Raw genomic sequence first — 18,212 nt, forward strand, 5'->3', positions numbered from 1 at the left:
ATATAAATGTTAGCCATCAAATTTCCAAATTTATGTCTGTCATTGTATACACTGTGTACAATGATCACCTCATTCTCCTTACTTTATTCTGCATCAGTTCATATGAATCTTCCCATGAAGTACTCCTATTTGTTTAATGTTTGTTTGTTTTTTACAGTGCCATGATATTCCATTCACTTACATACCACAGTATGACCAGCCAATCTCCAATTAATGGGTACCTGTTGTTTTTTTTCAAAGAGCTTCTTTGAACATTTTGGGGGGATATATAGCGTTTTTCTGTCTTTAGACTTCTTGGGGTAAATGTCTAGGAACAGGACTGGTGGGTCAAATAAAAGGCATGAATAGCATAGGGACACACCTTGCATAATTGCGGTTATTTTTCAAAAAGACTGGATCAATCCATAATTCTATAAACAGTACATTAGCATGAATGTTTTCCCATTGCCCTTTTCAACTGTAATTATTTCCATATCTTGTCATCATTGTCACTTTGATGAACATGAGGTGAAGCCTCAGTTAAATAACACTTTATTGATGTTATAATAGTGATTGGAACAATCTGTTGTATAATTGTTGACAATTTACAATTTGTCTTTTGAAAACTGTTTCTTCATGTCTTTCACAGTTATTAAAGAATGGGTTTTGTCTTTGTCTATACTTTTTTAAAGGAATTTTGTCAGTAGTCTGATTTCTTTTACAATACTTCTTATTTTAATAAACTAAGAATAACTATTGTGGCTTAATAAAAGCTTATGCTTCTGATTGTTGACCAATCCAGATAAGATCTCCATTTCTATTTAATTATTTGTCCTTGAATTTGCTTTCACACTGCTTATTCTATTGTAATGTTAAAATATTGATTTTAATTAAATTTAGCCAAAACTAAAATGGACCACAATGTACTTGAGGTTAAATTTGCAGTTTAGTTCATCATCTTGACATAAAAAGGAGGGAGATAGCAGTTTTAAAATATTAAAATATTTAATTTTTAATTCATTTTAATGAGATTTGGTGCTGTGTAAAGGTTATAGAGATAATGATTGAAATAAATGAAGCATAGAGTTGTCAGAAATGGTAGTAATATATAGCAAGTTCCTTCTTAATAGCTTCAATTCAATATAATTCAGCAAGAATTTAATAAATATCTACTATGTGCCATATACTGAGAACACAAAGATAAAAAGCAAAGAAATCATTGCTATTGAGAGACTTGTTTTCTGCTGGGGGAAACAGAGAAAACTAAATACAAAATACAAAACACTGATAATTATTTTGGGCGGGAGGGCTTATTAGTAACTGGAAGGATCAGTGTAGCCTTCCTATAAAAAATAACACTTGAGTTTGGCCTGGGGAAGCTAGGGATTCTGTGAGATTGAAGTGAGGAGATAATATATTTGAGATATGGGGGACGGCATGTTTAATAGCAGTAAAGCAGGAGATTAGGGGTTATACAAATTGCAAAGCAAACAGCCCAGTTTGACTGTAGCTTGGGGTGAGTGAAGAAGAATCACAATAAGGCAGAAAAGGTAGGCTGAAGTCATACTGTGAAGGACTTTAAAATTCAAATAAAGGAGTTTTTCTTTTACCCCAGAGGAAAAGGGGACTATTAGAACTATTTGAGAAGAGAAATGACATGTCTAGACCTCGGCTTTAGAAATATCAATTTCCTAGCTGTGTAGAAGATAGATTAGACCTATTAGGACGCTATTGTAATAATCTAGGCTGGAGATAAATAAGGCCAGAATTGGGGTAGTTTGAGTGGAATCAAGAAGACAAGATGTGAAATGTGATTTTGGAGGTAGAATAGATAAGACTTGGCAACTGGTTGTGAGGAGTGTGTGAAAGTGAAAAGTTGAGGATTACTCCCAGGTAGCAAACTGGATAACTGCAGGATAATGACATCCTCTACAGAAATAGAGACATAGGAAGAGGGAAAGGTAATCAATTTTGTTTCAGACATCAATCAAACTATCATCAAGAAAAATAAGGATTAAGAATCATTAGATTTAGCAATTGAAAAGAGATGAGATTGGAAGTCAGATTTCAGAGGATTTACAAGAAAATCAGAGAAGAAATGGAGGCAATGAATACAGACATATTCTGTTGGAGATGTTTACCAGATCTCCAGATGGAGATGTCCCAACAGGCAGCAGGTGATTAGGTGATCTGGGATCAGAGGAAAGATTGTGGCTAGTTATATAGAGACTAGCCAGATGCATGAGAACTGTGGAAAAAAGCCAGAGAGCACAAAGAGTAAAGAGAAAGGGGCTTAGGAGAGACTTTTGACGTGGCAGTGGGACAACCATAATGATCCTGCTTTTACAGGCTGAGAAGAAGCAGTCACATGGGTTAGAGAACAAAGAGAGCTCCCTATCCTCAAAATTATGGAATAGAAGGTGTGTTCCCCAAGTGTGTAGGACAAAGGTCAAGTCAACCATATTGAATGCTTCTGGAATGTCAGCAAAGATGAGTGAAGAATGAGAAAAGTCTATGGGATTTGGCAATTAAGAGAACATAGGTAACTTTGGAAAGAAAAGCTTCAATTAAAAGATGAGGTTGGAAGTCAGATTACAAAGGTTAAAAAAGTAACCAAAAGGCTGGAAAATGGAAGAAACCAGTTTAGACAGATTTTCTAATAGTTTAGCTGTGAAAGGGAAGAGAAATTTAGGATAGCAGATTGAAGAGATGATAGGATCAAGTAGAGAAACATACCTCTAGGTATTTTTTCCCAATTCAGTATTCTTTGTTTATAGGAGGGATTACCAGGGTGCAACCTCTATCCCAGATTCTAAAGTACTCTGTGGGTCTAAACTCCTAACCTACAGTTCATGGGCTCCTACAGGTGTACTTATTTTTGATAGTTATTAGATGTAAGTTACTCAAAGTAAAGATGTTAACTAAGATGGCATAATAAAAACGGTAGCTACAAAAAAGCTTTCCCTCCCATACATATGGGATTTCTCCCACAAATACAGTATCAGTGAGAGGTCACCAGTAGTGAGGAACTCAATTAGGTAACCTGTAGTGGCCAAAGCACTTTTCACTGGTACCGCAGAGGCCTGATGTGTTTTATCTTTTTGTGATGGCTTTTCTCTGCACCTGGAGCCTCAGCTGCCAGGGATAAAATTATTACTTGAATTCATAAATGACTCTCTCTCCCTGTTTCTCTCTTTCCTCCTTCCAAGGGTAATGCTTTTTCAAGTTATTTCCACTGATTTTCTCTGCTTCCTGCAAGGTGCAGTGTCTCCTTCTGGGAGAGTAACTCCATTGTAAGACACCATAATTGATGAGGAGAGGGGGAGGAGAAAGAAATTCTCTCCTCATCCCCCCTGACACTGCCCTTTCTTTGAGGCCTAAGAAGAAACACATATCATTTTTAAATAATAACTTTCCCAATTACATGTAAAGATAGTTTTAAGCAATCATTTTTTAGAAAGAAAACTGTGTTCCAAATTTTCTCCCTTTCCCCTCTCTGAGAAAGTATACAATTTATACAGGTTGTATATGTGCAATCATGCAAAATATATGTCTATATTAATTATTTTGTGAAAGAAGACAGAAGAAAAGAAAAAACACCCACACAAAATGAAAAATAGTGTGCTTTGATCCGTATTCAGACTCCATCAGTTCTTTTTTCTGGATGTGGATAGTATTTTTCGTCATGAGTCCATAAAGGGAAACACAAACACATCTCAAGATCCGGGTTTGTTATCCGTAGATAACTCTCTTCTCTACTGCCAATGGTCCACAGCTTGAAACCCCTTCTTGCCTAGACTGTCTTTCTCTAGGGAGTGTCTCTCTCTTTTTTTTTTTTTTTTTATTGATCAGGAGAGGTGAGGCTTATATCTTTTGTCAGTTATTTCTAACTCCATAAAAGACAATTCCTTTTTTACCTTATAAATGGCTGAAAAAACCTTTCTTTATACTTTCTTTAGGTCAATGCTTTGTTGTCACTGCTCCCTGTTCCTTTATGTAATTTCATCAAATGGGCTAGGGAAGGGAGGGTAATGAGGAAATAAACTGTGATGGGCAAAGCCCCACCTGCTGCTCAAACACCAAACAATTCTGCTACTTCCCATTTTCTCTTTTTCCCTGGTATGGCTGTGGATCTATTATTCTCCTGATTGTGTCCACACTGTTTGGCTTTAATATGGAGAATAGGGAGTGTGGGGACCAAGGCTGGAATCAGAGGTGGTCAAAATTCCTGGCAGATCAGAGTGGGACTAGCCTGGGTGTAGCCCATGAATTTCTAGCCTGGGACTGATAGGGAGACCCAGTCTTAAAAAAAATTAATTCTCAGCCTCTTCTTCCCCTCCCTCACACCCAAGGAAGGAAGTGGATCTATCATTTAAAAATATTTAATTCATGCATTTCTCTAGCACCCAGCAGTGATTTGTCCAAAATAAATATCAGTTCAATGAACTTGGATCAACACACAAGAAAACACTGGAGAAAGGGGTCATGTTCTTGAAAAACAAAATGCCTTTTGAGGCTTTAGGAAAACGAACTATTTGTGAAAGGCACAGTCTTTAGCAGCTATTGTTACCAAAAGTACTTGCTGGGCAACATTTTCAGCTTTCACACTTCGATCCTCAAAAAGAATGATAGCTCCCATTTAGAGAGAGATTATAGTTTACAAAGCCCTTTCTCTCAGCACTCTTGTGAAGGGAGGGAAGGTAAACATTATTATGATCAGAGGCCCAGAAAGTTAAAATACCTTGTCCAAGAACTCACAGATCTGGTACATATTGTTAGAGCTCAGATCCCAAGCCAGGGCTTCTGACTTCAAACTCAGTGCTCTTCCAACTATTTCACACATATGTGTTTGGTAGTCTAGTTTATTATTACTTTGGTCCTGGACAATTAACTCATACATTTGAAATGCAAAAGGTGTTTACTTTCTTGTAATAAAATAGTTCTCCAAGTACACAGTTAACTCAAATTGGGTCCATGTACCCATGAATTGCTAGATGGATAGTAGAGATGCCTTAGATCCAACCAAGCTACTCCTACTTTCACATTATGCTTGTACCCTGCCAGATAAGGGGGTCTTCCTTGAGTGTGACCTTTGATATTTAACAGAGACAAAATCAGTTTTAAGGCTGTTTATTCTCTCTACCTCTTTAGGCCCCCCACCCCCTACCATCCTCCAGCTCAGTCCTAACCCATGGAGAAAGCAACAGATGGCAATCTATTTTCCATAAAATTTGCACAGGAGCATAAGGTTTGAATTAGTGGTATACCTGGAAAAACAGAAAAATCTGTTACTTTCATCATTTGTGCTTGGCACTGATAATAATAAACTCTTTAACCTTGAATGCCAATAGTAGATTTTTCTAAAGAAAAACTTTTTAACAATTGCTATGAGAAAAGACCAACAATTAGATATACCCCAAAGTAGAATGGAATCCTTAGGGAAGTACTGGCTTCCCCCAACACTGGAAATCTTCAAACAAAGGATTCTTGGAATCTTCATGTTCAGATATGCTTTGAATTAAATGGGCTCTGAGGTCCTTTTTCTCTCTGAGATTTCCTAATACTGTGAGGGCTGAGGATAGGAGGAGGGGTAGGGAGAACCACATAGGGAGGGCACCTAATTAAGGAGTCCTTAATTTCTCAACTATTTTATGGTTTACAAAGTGCTTCTCTCTCAACCATATGAGGTTGGTAACACAAGTTATTTTACAGATGAGAAAACTGAGGCTCAGAACAGCTAAATGACTTATTCACAATCACACGTCTAATAAATGTCTGTACCAGGAAGCTCAAGGGCTTCTGATTTCAAGTCCAGAGCTCCCAGAGACTATCTCCCAAAAAGGTGAGGAGGAACTTGAGTCTTGATAACTTCTATTCAATGAAATTACTTGAAATCTCTAGAGAGCAAAGGAACAAGTGTTTATTAAGCTGCTTACTATGTGCAGCTAGGTGGCACAGTGGATAGAGAGCTGAGCCTGGAGTCAGGAAAACTCCTGAGTTCAAATTTGTCCTCAGATCCTAGCTGTGTGATCCTGGCACCTAACTCTGTTTGCCTCAATTTCCTCATCTGTAAAAGGAGCTGGAGAAGAAAATGGCAAAACACTCCAGTATCTCTGCCAAGAAAACCCCAAAACGTGTCAGGAAGAGCCTACATGACCGAAAAAGAACGATCAAACAACAACAAAACTATGTGCCAGGCAGTGGGCCAAATGCTTTACAAATATTGTCTCATTTGAATATCGAGCTTGTCAAGGAGGAGCGGACAATCACACCCTGTCCCTCTAGGAGCAGCAAACGTCAAATCCCCTCCTCCCTCCTAACAACCCAGTTCTGGCTGACCTTACCTACACAGATGGGTGCGTAGGTGGTGGGGCATCTTTCTCAAGAGGACTGAAGTAATATTGAATTCCATTGTACAAAACCTTTAGTCAAACTTTAACTGCGAGATAAACATAATTTGCAAATAAAACAAGATCATCCTGATTCTGTGTATATATGAGAGAACTGCCCTGTAATGTGAATATCTCTCAGAGAACCAGGTTAGACTGAAAGACAGCTCTTTCGATGCCTCAGCTTCCCCAAGCAAATTGATGCAGGTTGTTATTAGCTACTGCTATGTGTGCATTTATCTTTATATGACTATCTAATCATCTATCTAATATACACACATATCACACATATCACACACACACACACACACACACACACACACACACACACACACACACACACTCAGGGGACCTGATTCTATCTGGCTCTGTCTGTCTCCGTCTCTGTCTCTTTCTCTCTCTCTCTGCCTTTCCCATAGGCCAGCGTCTGGGGGAAAGACACCTTCAAGCTGTCCTTTAAGTCACGTAGATCGGAATACTCAGAAAAACAGCGGGGATAGGTCTTTCGATTGACCACCTGTAATTAAAGATGGTTTCTAATGCATTAAGCTGCAACACTGTTACATGAAAGTTAAATCAAGCTTGTCCCTCCCATCTGGACCTCCACCAGGGATGGCCGAGGTAGTGGGTGGCTCTCCAAGGAAGCCAGGGCAGAAGAGGGAGGGGGAGTGGTCCAACTCCTTCCCTCCCTCTCTTCCTCTTCCTCCTCCCCTTCTCCGTCTTCCCTCCCTCCAGCTCTCCGCCTCTCCTGCTTCTCTCGCCACCACCGCCCTCCCGCCCAGCCTCTTCCCTGACTGCTAACTGCATCCCTCCAAACCGTACCAAGGGGACGAGCTGGAGAGCTCAGTGAGCAGCGCAAGGGACACTAACGGAACTAGTACCAGGCTAGCCGGAGCTAGCCGTGGTAGCTCCGGGAGACACTGCGCACAGCCCGTAAGTATTTGGATTGGATTGAGGGTTCAAGGAACAGGTGACCCCCAGGGCAGAAATGCCCTCTGAGACAGGACTGGAGGAGATTGGAGAAGTGAAGGTGTGGTAAAGAAAACTTTCCCATTTTTCTGGTCTGGCAGTTTAAAACTTGCTTCAGAGGAGAAATGAAACTCCTTGTCTTTTTTTTTTTTTTTTTGTCCTCCTCATCCCCTTCCCTCTCTCCATAACTGACTCCTCTCCCTCCCTACGGTGTTCCCGGGGCCTGGGTCTAGCAGTGGCCCCGGCTCCAGCGTGGGGGTCCCAGATGTTTCCTTCTGCCTCCTGGCTCCGCAAGTCCTGCGGAGCTGGGAGAACAGGGGGCCCAAGACTCAGACAGGCGCGTTCTGGGGTTCGGGGTGCCTGACTCAGTCCGAGAGGAGGGAACAGCGGCGGCCGAGGGCTAGAGATGGAGCAAGGAGAGAGCGGGCATCCGAGCTGGCCCGGGACATCTCCCGCGACAATGCTGCACCTGGCAGGCGGGCCGAAGGAGCTGGTGCCGGGCTGCTGCAGCTGGTACTATCCTGGTGGTTACCCCGGTTGGTGCCCGTGGGGTTGGGGGGTGGTGTGGTGACGACCCCTGCTTCGGGTGGAGCGGCATCAAACCCTTGCCACGTAGCTGCGGGACCCTCTGCTCTTTTAACCTGTCTTAAAGACCTGTGTCTGAGTGGAGAACCGAGACAGTATTTTTGACAAATTAAACCCTTTTTGTGGGGTGAGGGGGGGAACCACGTCACCTTTACATCAACTCTTTGGACAACGATGACAGAAATGGTTTTGAATCCAAAATCCTTTGTGAAATTGCGACCAAGGGGTTTACATCTAAGGTTTTCCCCTCCCTATATTGTCATAAAATAATAGCTGGCATTTATATAGCATTTAAGGTTCACAAAGAACTTTCCCTCCCTAGTCATCCTGTAAAGAACCCCACAGATTATTGGCCCTATTGTGGAACTGGCTAAACCGAGATTTAGAGAGTTCAGATCCCTTTGCCAGGGCTCCAGTGGCGCAATCGGTTAGCGCGCGGTACTTATAAGACAGTGCGAGCGGAGCGATGCCGAGGTTGTGAGTTCGAGCCTCACCTGGAGCATGGCTTTTTGACTAGGTACAGTGGTGAGGAGAGAGGTCTGGGAAAACCTTCCTCTACTCTCTGCTGCTGGGCAACTCAGTTAACAACGACTACCTACCTGGCTACTCCAATTTAATGCTGACCGTTGGCCCCTCTCCACACTGCTGTAACCTCTCGTTTCCTTCGCTTTCCCGATAGGAGTAATACAATGTCCAAAAAATCCAGTCATATCCTTTATTAAAATAACGGATAATGCGTATTAAAAGAAATCGCTGGCAGTCCTAAAATAGATATTCTCAACCTTCGTTAGAAAAGGAGAGTTATTAAGTGGACTTCAAATAAAGTGCAAATTAGAACTTTAGGGATATGAGGCTTTTTCCAGAGAAAGGGTGGAACAGTGGTCTTGGGGTTAGACTTGGAGTCAAAAAATATAAGTGGAAATCCTTTTTGTCTCTAACTAGTCAAAAGATTTTGGGCAAATCATTTAACCGTTCTTCATTGCTACTGGCAACTCTCTGAGATCACAGATAACAGACATATAGCTAATGGGACTTCAGGCTGAGGGTATTTACAAACCGCCCGCTTCTCACTCCCAAGTTCCTTATTGTAAACTGTTTTTAGGGTTCTCGTCTGTGAAGTAGGATTATTAACACGTGCACTAGTTAGTTTTCGAGGTTAGGATGAAAAAAGTTCTAAGCGGGCCAGTATTGTTATTGGGAGAACATTTAAAAAAATGGAGTTAAGGCAATCCCTTTAGCCCCCTCTCATTCTCATTCGCAGCTAGGTGGCGAAATGGAGAGAGTTTGGAGTCTGGAAGTCTCTACCTCCTGAGTTCAAATGTTTGACCCAGGGCACGGCACGTAACTGTTTGCCTCAGTTTCCTCATCTGTAAAATGATCTGGAGAAGGAAATGGCCAACTGCTCCAGTATCTTTGCCAAGAAAATTACAAATGGGGTCACGAAGAGTGAGACAGACTGAAAAACGATTGAACAACATTTATTAATATCCCCCTGAGGCCAGTGTTCTTAAAACCTGTTTGTGTGTCATAGACCTTTTTGGCAGTCTAGAGAGGGCTAGGACCCCTACTCAGAATGTTTTTAAATGCATAAAATAAAATAGATAAGATTATAAAGAAAAGTAATTACATTGAAATAGTTATCTAAACATTAAAAACAAAGTTCTCAGACACTGCCCTAGAGTAAGAGTTGTATTGTACTTTTTATTCAACATGATGTATGTAGTGGATAGAGTGCTGAATTGTCAGGGAAGACCTGAGTCTGAATTCTGCTTCAGATGCTTTCAAGCTATGTGACTTTGGGAAAATCATTTAACATCTCTGAATCCATTTTTTTTCATTTGTAAAATTGAGGTTCAACTAGATGGCCTTTCAAGGTCCCTTCCAGCCCTAAGTCTGTCATCCCATGCATTTCCTTCCTAATGACTTCTGTTAGCTGAATGCTTTCATTCCTTCTAAAGAAATGTGCCTCAGTAAACATTCAGTGATAGACATTACTTAGCAAAATTGTCAAAGGACACCTTTAACAACTGTTAAAGGACAACCTTCAACTACTGTTAAAATCCTTAATGTTAGAACTGGCAGGGATCTCAGAGATTATGTGGTCTCCTCTCTTATTTGGCAATATGCAGTACACTCAAAGATGTCAGACTGCCTTTTGGGAATAGGAATCTTTTTCTCTTCTATTTAGTCAAGATATTAAAAACATCCTTAAATTAGTGATTTAAGATCATTTTCTGTAAGCATTCACATGTGGTTATTTAAACCTGCTGTCTTTTGTTGTAGAATACACTTTTAAAAAATTATAAATTATTAAAAGTGAAAGCTGTTAAAGAAATATAATCCTAGACTTAGTCCATCATAAGTGTTGCTATATAGGGGTGAAGAGTACGGGGTGGGGGAGGGATCAGATTTTGCTGTGTGTACAGTATTAGAATTCTGATAGAGCATGGGATTTTGGAAAGGGCTGGTAGTGTTCTTTGAATAAAATATCTTTTACTTAAAGTTTTCTGCTGTGAAGTGAATCACCATCATGTAATCATGAATGTAATCAAATGACATTTTTCCGACAAATAACTAAATAGAGAGGAAATGTGCTTGATAATTTGTATTTTAAGATGGCCAAGGAACTTGCACTATTGCAATGAATAATTTACAAATAAATTCAGTAACCTTTTTTCTCTGGTGCAACAGTTTTACACATCTTCTCTCAATGACAGAGCAAACTAAAACTCTAGGATGAGAAAAAGTAAGCAAGAATGTCTTTGAAGTCACATTTACTGTTGTGAAAAAAAGTCGCAACAAACAAAGCATCATTAACCCCCTTCAGAGTGAAGAACTAAGGGGAAAAAATCACATGGTTTGCATGTATGAAATGATATTCCTAATCAGGGAAATTTGCTAGCTAAGTAGATCTACTAATTGTCATTTCATCAACCTTTTCCATTAATACGAAATATTAGATTTAGAACTTGTCTATTCCAATTCTTTTATTTTAAAAATGAAGAAACAAACTCAGATTGGGATTTGATCTGCCTTTGCATAGCGGATCTAGGCTTTGAATACAGGTCCTATAAATCCAGATAAATTGTTCTTTCCCCTACAGAACATTGTTTCTTTCGAAACTTCTTGATCTAAGAATTCACTGTAGAGAAATGTATGTGACTATAATTCTTACTTTCAACTGTAGAATTTCTTAGGCATTGAGGTGGTGAAGTGAAGAGAGTGCCAGGCCTGGAGTCAGGAAGACATCTTCCTGAGTTCAAATTTGGCTTCAAGCACTTACTGTGTAACCCTGAACAAGTCACTTAAAACCTGTTTGCCTCAGTTTCCTCATCTGTAAAATGAGCTGGAGAAGGAAATGGCAAACCACTCTAGTACACTCACTAGGAAAACCCCAAATGGGGTCATGAAGAAGGCAGACTGAACAAGCACCTGCCCTTATCTGGTGCTGTGATTAGGCTCTACAAAGGAAGTTAGACTACCCTCAAACAGCTCAGATTCTGAAAGATGATGACAATGAGACATGAGCATTCTCTGTTTTATTCCTGTTGATTGGGCACCTGAAACAGCAGTTTAAACAAACTCTTTACTCTCTTCCAGCAGCATATGTTCTGAGAAAGGAAATGATGATGTGGGCCTTTGCACTAAACATTTTATTTACTTGGACAACAAAAACAAAACCCCAGTAATTTAAGAACCTCGTACTTTAGTGAGTACATTGTGTGCCTGCAGAGAGGAATTCAGTGGGAGTATTAATGAGACCATAAAAAATTCAGGAGATGCATGAAACAGATGGTAACTGAACAGGACAGGGTTATCTCACCTAGGCTGAGGAATATTAGAACCCTGCTTCTGAAAATGGAACAAGGGGAGATAGGGTGAAGATCCACATAAACTAGCGTTTTGGAGTTCTGGATAGCTATTTGTTGGTGACAGTGGTATACAGCTGGTGGCCAACAGCAGACTACATGAAGAGATCTTCTTCACTTCCTGGTCTTTCCCCAAATTCTTTCCTCACCCCCTTCCCAAGCCTTAGCATCTGCTATGATGTTGAAAAGGAATGGTGTAGGTACCTGCAAAGTTAACTGTGAACTTTCTTTTTTTGATAGAGAGTGGAAGCCTGAGATGGAGAATAGGGGCTTCAAATCTAAAAACATTTGAAAATCAAGAGGTGTAGAGGAAAGAGTAAGATAATTTACTCAATTGTGTTTCTATTTTAACCACAAAATGGAATGTTTCTTGTCTGCTGTTTATAGACAATATAGATATTTCAGGAGTTAAAAATACTAATCTATTTTACTGAAATTAGGATTTTTTTCTGTATACAATAGAAATAACTAGTCTAGCATATATGTTTATTTTGAGAATTAGAATACTCCCATGCAAAGCCTCAAGAGCCAGATATAACATGAAAAAATCAAAACACTTAAATTAGCCCCATGCATCTGCCTTTCTTTTCCAAAGAGGCTTTTAGATCTAATGAAAAGCCAAACTCAGCGTATGCCTTATTTTGCCACACTCTGAAAGTCTATGAGCAATGGCTATGGGACTAGAAGAGGAAGTTTTAAACCTTAAACCCAACATCAGGGGTTTTTAACCTTTTCTGTATCATGAATTCCTTTGGCAGTCTGGTAAGAGAGGAACATCTTCCCAGAATATTATTTTTTGGAAAAATAAGTGGAAAGAAATATTAAATTTTAGCTTGAGGTTAATGAAATAAAGGTATTTTTTTCCATCAAGTTCACAGGTATGACCCATCCCCCAATCTATGTACATGATGGGAGTAGGCCCTAGATGAAGAAGCCCTGCCCTGGCTCTTATTATCTCACATTTACATCACTGAAGAGACAAAGTGCTTGTGATTATGTGACAATATACAGAATCAGTCTCTATGAGTGCTTTTAAGGTTGTAGGGATGAAAGGTTTAAAATGAGTTATATTTTTCCCATCCTAAACTTTAATTATATTCAGTCATAGAGAAACTATTTTCTAATGTGTTATTGAAAGTAAAGCTGACACTATCTTTCATTAATCTTTTAGTGTTTAAATAATCTGGATAGAATGTGAACTTCTTGAGAACAGGGACTATTTATTGTTTTTGTACCTGTCTCCTGAAAGTCTAGCACAAAACCTAGCACATCTAAGGGGCTCTGAATTAATGTTAGGGTTTTCTTTTCCATTTTCTAAAACTGAATTTCACTTTATGTAGTGATGTCAGGGAATGTTTTGACCTATAATAAATCTGCTTCCATGTGTAATGAGCTGTTTTATAACAACAGGATTCTGCTGCATTGGGGTGATAACAACTGAGCTGTTAATAAGCCTATATATCAGAGACTTACACAGTTCAGTGATCCTGTAGCTTGGCCTAAAACATGACCTCAGTAGCAAATAGTTTCAGTTTCATCCTCTTGCCACCTTTATAGATGTGGGAAGTGCCTTTCTTTGTTTTTTTAAATTCCATTTTTTGTCTATGTCTACCCTTGGGGAAAGAATAAGACAGAGTGTAATTGATTTATTTTGTCCAGCCTTCTTAGTAATCATTGCATAAATTCATGTGCAGGGATCATCTAAAAAGAACAGATTGTAATATCAAGGGTCAACTCAATAATAGCAAACACACGGAGTCATCAGTCTAAAAACTGGAAAATGAGTGCTTGATTGATGGTCAGAATATCTGGGTTTTCTTTCCAGCTCTGCTGCTTGACTGCTTGTATGACTTTTGGAAAATCACTTCACATTTCTGGGCCTCAGTTTCCTTACTTGTAAGATGAGGACACTAGACTGCCTAACACCTGAGGTGCCGTATTGTTTTCGTTTGTCCTTGTTCTTGAAAAGGACTGTGACATCATGGAGGTGATGCCATGACATGCAGGTGAATTGGATTTAAGTGAGGGAGGGCTGTGCAAAGTCACCAGCCTCACTTTCTCCTCTGGAGTCATCTGGGTGCAGTGGCCAGATAGAGATCAGGATGACTGTAGTTGTAGATTAAATCTATAGTTCTATGATTGTCAGGTGTAGGGCCACATCTGGTCCCTCAGGCAAGCAACTCAAAAAGGATCTTCCGATCAACATCTGACGACAGATTCAGATGACTGAAGAAAGCACAGATCTCAGAAAACAAAGCTCTAGAGGAGGAGAGAAGAGGATAGGACACCTTTCCTTCTCTTCTCTCTGGCCTTGCCCTCCTTGGTGTTGTTGTTTGTGTTGTTTTTTGAAGAGGACCAGTGACATCACAGGTGATGTCTTGATTAGTGTGTGAACTGGATTTAAGTGAGACAGACTTGCACAAAGTCATCAGCTTCACTCTTTCTTCCAGAGTTACCCAAGTCCAGTTGCAGGACCAAGTCTAGGATGACTTGGTGATGGTCTGGGATGCAGCAGAAGACCTTTGTGTCTGTGATATCTGACCAAGCTCTCAGCACTTCATAGTACCTGCTTTTGCTACTTCCTTGGCCATTGCAACAAATAGTTCTCATCTGCCCATTCCTCTAAAGGAAGTTTTCACATGCTTGATGTAGACATTCCCCTAACTTACTGACAGGTTTGAGTTCTCTTGGTCACTTTCAACTTGGTTTAGCCTGTCTCCTTAGACGAATTACTGTGGTACGACTGCTACACATGCTACAGCTTCTTGGAGCCACAGGTGAGAGTTAGGTGGACACCAAACGTTAATGAGCAGCCCTGAAAAGGACTTAGGAAACCCTCACACCAAAGATTCTAGTCCTCCTGTAACACCCCTTACACCTCCAGGGGTTGATAAGTTGCTTAGCACTATGCCTGAAGTCAGGGATACCCAAATTCAAATCTGTTCTCACACATGTACTGGCTGTGTGGCTCCGGACAAATCATTTAACCTCTACCTGCCTCAGTTTCTTCACCTGTAAAATGGAGATAGTAATAGTACCTAAATCTCTGGATTCAAATTCCTCGTTTGGTACTGACTTTAGGCAAGTAACTTAACATCCTTGGGCCTGAGAGTTTTCATCTGTAAAACTGGGGGTTTGACTAACATGTAGTCCAGCTTTCTAGCTACAGTCCTATGACTGGGGACCTCCAAGGTATCTTTTGGCTTGACCTTTATGATTATATCTTAGCAGGGTATCATCACCTGCCCAAGAGAGGGATTCTGGGAGGAGATTTTCTAAAGAGATGGGCTATCCTTCATGAAACAGACTCAGGACTGTGTTGGATGTTTGTGTGGACCTCTGTTGTTTTTATTCACTTGTTTCAGTCATTTCTGACTCTCTGTGATCCCATTTGGGTTTTTTTTGGCAAAGATACTGTAGTAGTTTATCATTTCCTTCTCTGGCTCATTTTACAGATGAGGAAACTGAGGCAAACAGGGTCAAATGACTTATCTAGGGTCACGCAGCTAGTAAATGTCTAAGGCTGGACTTGAAGTCAGGAAGATGAGCCTTCCTGACTGCAGGCCCAGCCTTGTATCCATTGTGCCACCCTAACCACCCCTCTATCTAAGTTAATTTGTCTCTAAATGTAAATGTGGATTCCAGGTTTTGACAGAAAAATAGATACTTCCCTCATCTTTGCTATTTTATTGCCTTGGGAAGGAAAAGGGAAAAATTATAATATTTGTGATTTCACCATTAAAAAAAATTTCCTAATGATTTTCAAAACTTTTTGTACTTTTTCAATCTGCTATCTCAAACAACCATTTGATTTCTTTCTTCAGTTTGTCAGTATCTGCTTGCACACAGTCCATTCTAACCCTTTTAGGAGTCATAGCCTGGGAACTGTTGATAAGGTTACTGCTAAGGAACAGCATGTTTTATTTGCTCTAGGTGTAATCTGAAATTATTGTTGACATTTGTTCATTCAACAATAATTTTCTTGGTTTCCTGTATGCATCAAGGAGCAGGGGAGAAAAAATACCCCTGAAAACACAACTCCACTGCCACATCCCAGGCTGGTAATTGTTTTTTTTTAATTAGAAATATTTAAAAATTTATTCATATTTATGAATTTGCATTTTCCAAAGATGGGTTGCTTATTTGTGCTTGCTGGTAGGGTGAAACTTAAGGAATGTTGGGACAGTAGTGTTAAAGTAGTTAAATATTTTTTTCTTCCAAATCCTCAAGCTTTTTTGTATACAAATACCTCACTTATCCAGCACTGTTGGAAGAATGAAATATCCCAAATAAGGGAATTTTCCAAGACAATTAGAACTTATTCCTTTAAGGAACAATTTTATTATTTTAATAATTTTTGATGGACATCTATACAAATGTGTTTCACTCTTCTCTCTCTTTTTTAACAAAGGTTACTGAATATAATTTAATTTATCTTGATTACTCAGGTTTATCAGTTGTGGTGCCCTCAGAGGAATTGAAAGTATGGGTCTGTTCAACTCTACATTGAATAACCTCAGACCGCTGAGTATTTTGAATTCTGATGTTGTATGTCCTTTCCTTCCTTCCTTCCTTCCTTCCTTCCTTCCTTCCTTCCTTCCTTCCTTCCTTCCTTCCTTCCTTCCTTCCTTCCTTCCTTCCTTCCTTCCTTCCTTCCTTCCTTCCTTCCTTCTTCCCTTCCTTCTTTCCTTCTTTCCTTCCTTCCTCCCTCCTTCCTTCCATCTCTCCGTCTCTCTCTCTCTCTGTCTCTCCCTCTCTGTCCCCCCTCTCCCTTCCCTCCCTCCCTTTCTTTTTCTCTCTGACAGCCATCAGATCCTGCTGGCTCTAGATCTGGAATCAGGAAGACCTGGGTTTCCACTCAGTCTCTCAGTGCCCTAAAAGTTTTTTAGCTACTGATATGCACTGGGGGACAATATTTCCACACTAAGAGTTTCTCATACTGCTAAAAGCACAGGTGGAAACTCACTCCAAAATAATAATAGAAGGAGCATTGTATATAGATTTAGAGAACCAGCCTAAGAATCAGGAGCACTCTGGGTTCAAGGCCCATGTCTGACATCTACCTGAATGAAAAAATATTTTTTGTGGTCACTGTAGACACTGGAAGATGTCAGATATTCTGAGACCCTCACTTAACTCCTTTTTGTTTTTTTTAAGTTATTGCTACTATAGACCCATTTTTGCACCGAAGATCCAGAAAAAATGACAACTAATGGGTAGCACACCTAGGACTACACTAGTACCCAAGTCTCCTTATTATTTCTATTATGCTTCAACTTTATGGCAATATTTTGTCTCAAAAGATTAGTATATAGTGAAAAATCTTCCTTTATTTTGGGCTGTTATTTCTTCTTCAAAAATATAATCTGAAGAGGCATAATTTAATGTATTTACCTAGCATAGACATGTAGGTAAAAATAAAATCTGCTAAAGCTGCATTAGAAGTCAAGTCAACAAGTGTTTTTTAAGCACCTACTATGAATACAAGCTGTGCTAAAAGGTAAACTAAGAGCATTCAAACAATATTTGATAGTTTTAAAAACCTGAAGCCAGTTCTAAAGTATTATACGTGAATTATACCCAATTTTCTCCATTTGGAGAACAGTGCCAGCTAGGGTAGTGCCAGGGAGGGCACTGCCGGTCCATTATCTATCTGACCAGCTGCTTGGTAAACTGAATGAGTCAGTGTGTAGGAAGGCCAGCTCCTGTGACCCAAGGTTTCTAGAACAGCTATGCAGCTAGTTACTCTGGATTGTGGAAAGATTGGTGACCTGGGAGTCAGGTCACCTTCCCCACTCCCAAAGACCTCACTAGAGACCTTTACTGTGATGCTTTCTGGCTGGGTCAACCTGGGCAGATCACTTAATCTTTGAATCTCAGTTTCTTCATCTACAAAACAGATGATGCGGTACGATAATCCTGCAGTTCCTTCCTGTTATGAGGGCCAAATGGGATGATATATGCAAAGTATTTTGCAAACCTCCAAGCACTATGAATTGTTTTTTCTCAGTTCCTTCCTGCCCTTTCTGCCTTAGGCAATGTCTGCTATATGGTTGTGCATTTTAGGAAACTTGTAAGTGGAATTTGAATATAAGACTCTTCTTATTCCAAGTCTAGCACTCTTTCCATAGCACCATATGTTATAGTTAATTGTATATGTATCTTATATTCTCTACCTGTAACTTCCACAATGACAGGAACTATGTCTTATTTATCTCTGCATCCTCCACAGAGTCTAGTGTAATGACTTGCATATAGTAGGTGGTCTATAAATATTTTAGGGATTGAATTGAATCTTAATTCAGGAGGCATTTAGTAAATCTGACACCTACTAATTTTGTGAGTTTTGTTGGGGGGATACAGGGTAGTTACTAATCTTAAAAGTTAAAATTTCCTTGCTCCAAAAATTCATTTTTGTAGG

The 18,212-nt window shown here is 39.8% G+C and overlaps 1 protein-coding gene and 1 non-coding gene across 3 annotated transcripts in view; both read left to right on the forward strand.

The window, feature by feature from the left end:
* The first annotated feature begins 6,957 nt into the window (after positions 1 to 6,957).
* PKIB (cAMP-dependent protein kinase inhibitor beta) overlaps positions 6,958 to 18,212 on the forward strand; it is a 120,895-nt gene continuing 109,640 nt past the window's right edge. Inside the window, exon 1 of one of the 2 annotated variants that reach the window (XM_072643186.1) lies at positions 6,958 to 7,301. The gene's annotated coding sequence lies outside the window, so the exon portion shown is untranslated. The remainder of the gene's footprint in view (positions 7,302 to 18,212) is intronic. The other variant, XM_072643189.1, reaches the window with a different exon arrangement.
* TRNAI-UAU (transfer RNA isoleucine (anticodon UAU)) lies at positions 8,332 to 8,424 on the forward strand. Its single transcript is given in 2 exon segments — positions 8,332 to 8,369; positions 8,389 to 8,424. It is a non-coding gene; the product is annotated as a tRNA-Ile (tRNA).

Source organism: Notamacropus eugenii, chromosome 2 (genome assembly GCF_028372415.1).
Source record: "Notamacropus eugenii isolate mMacEug1 chromosome 2, mMacEug1.pri_v2, whole genome shotgun sequence".
NCBI lineage: Eukaryota > Metazoa > Chordata > Mammalia > Diprotodontia > Macropodidae > Notamacropus > Notamacropus eugenii.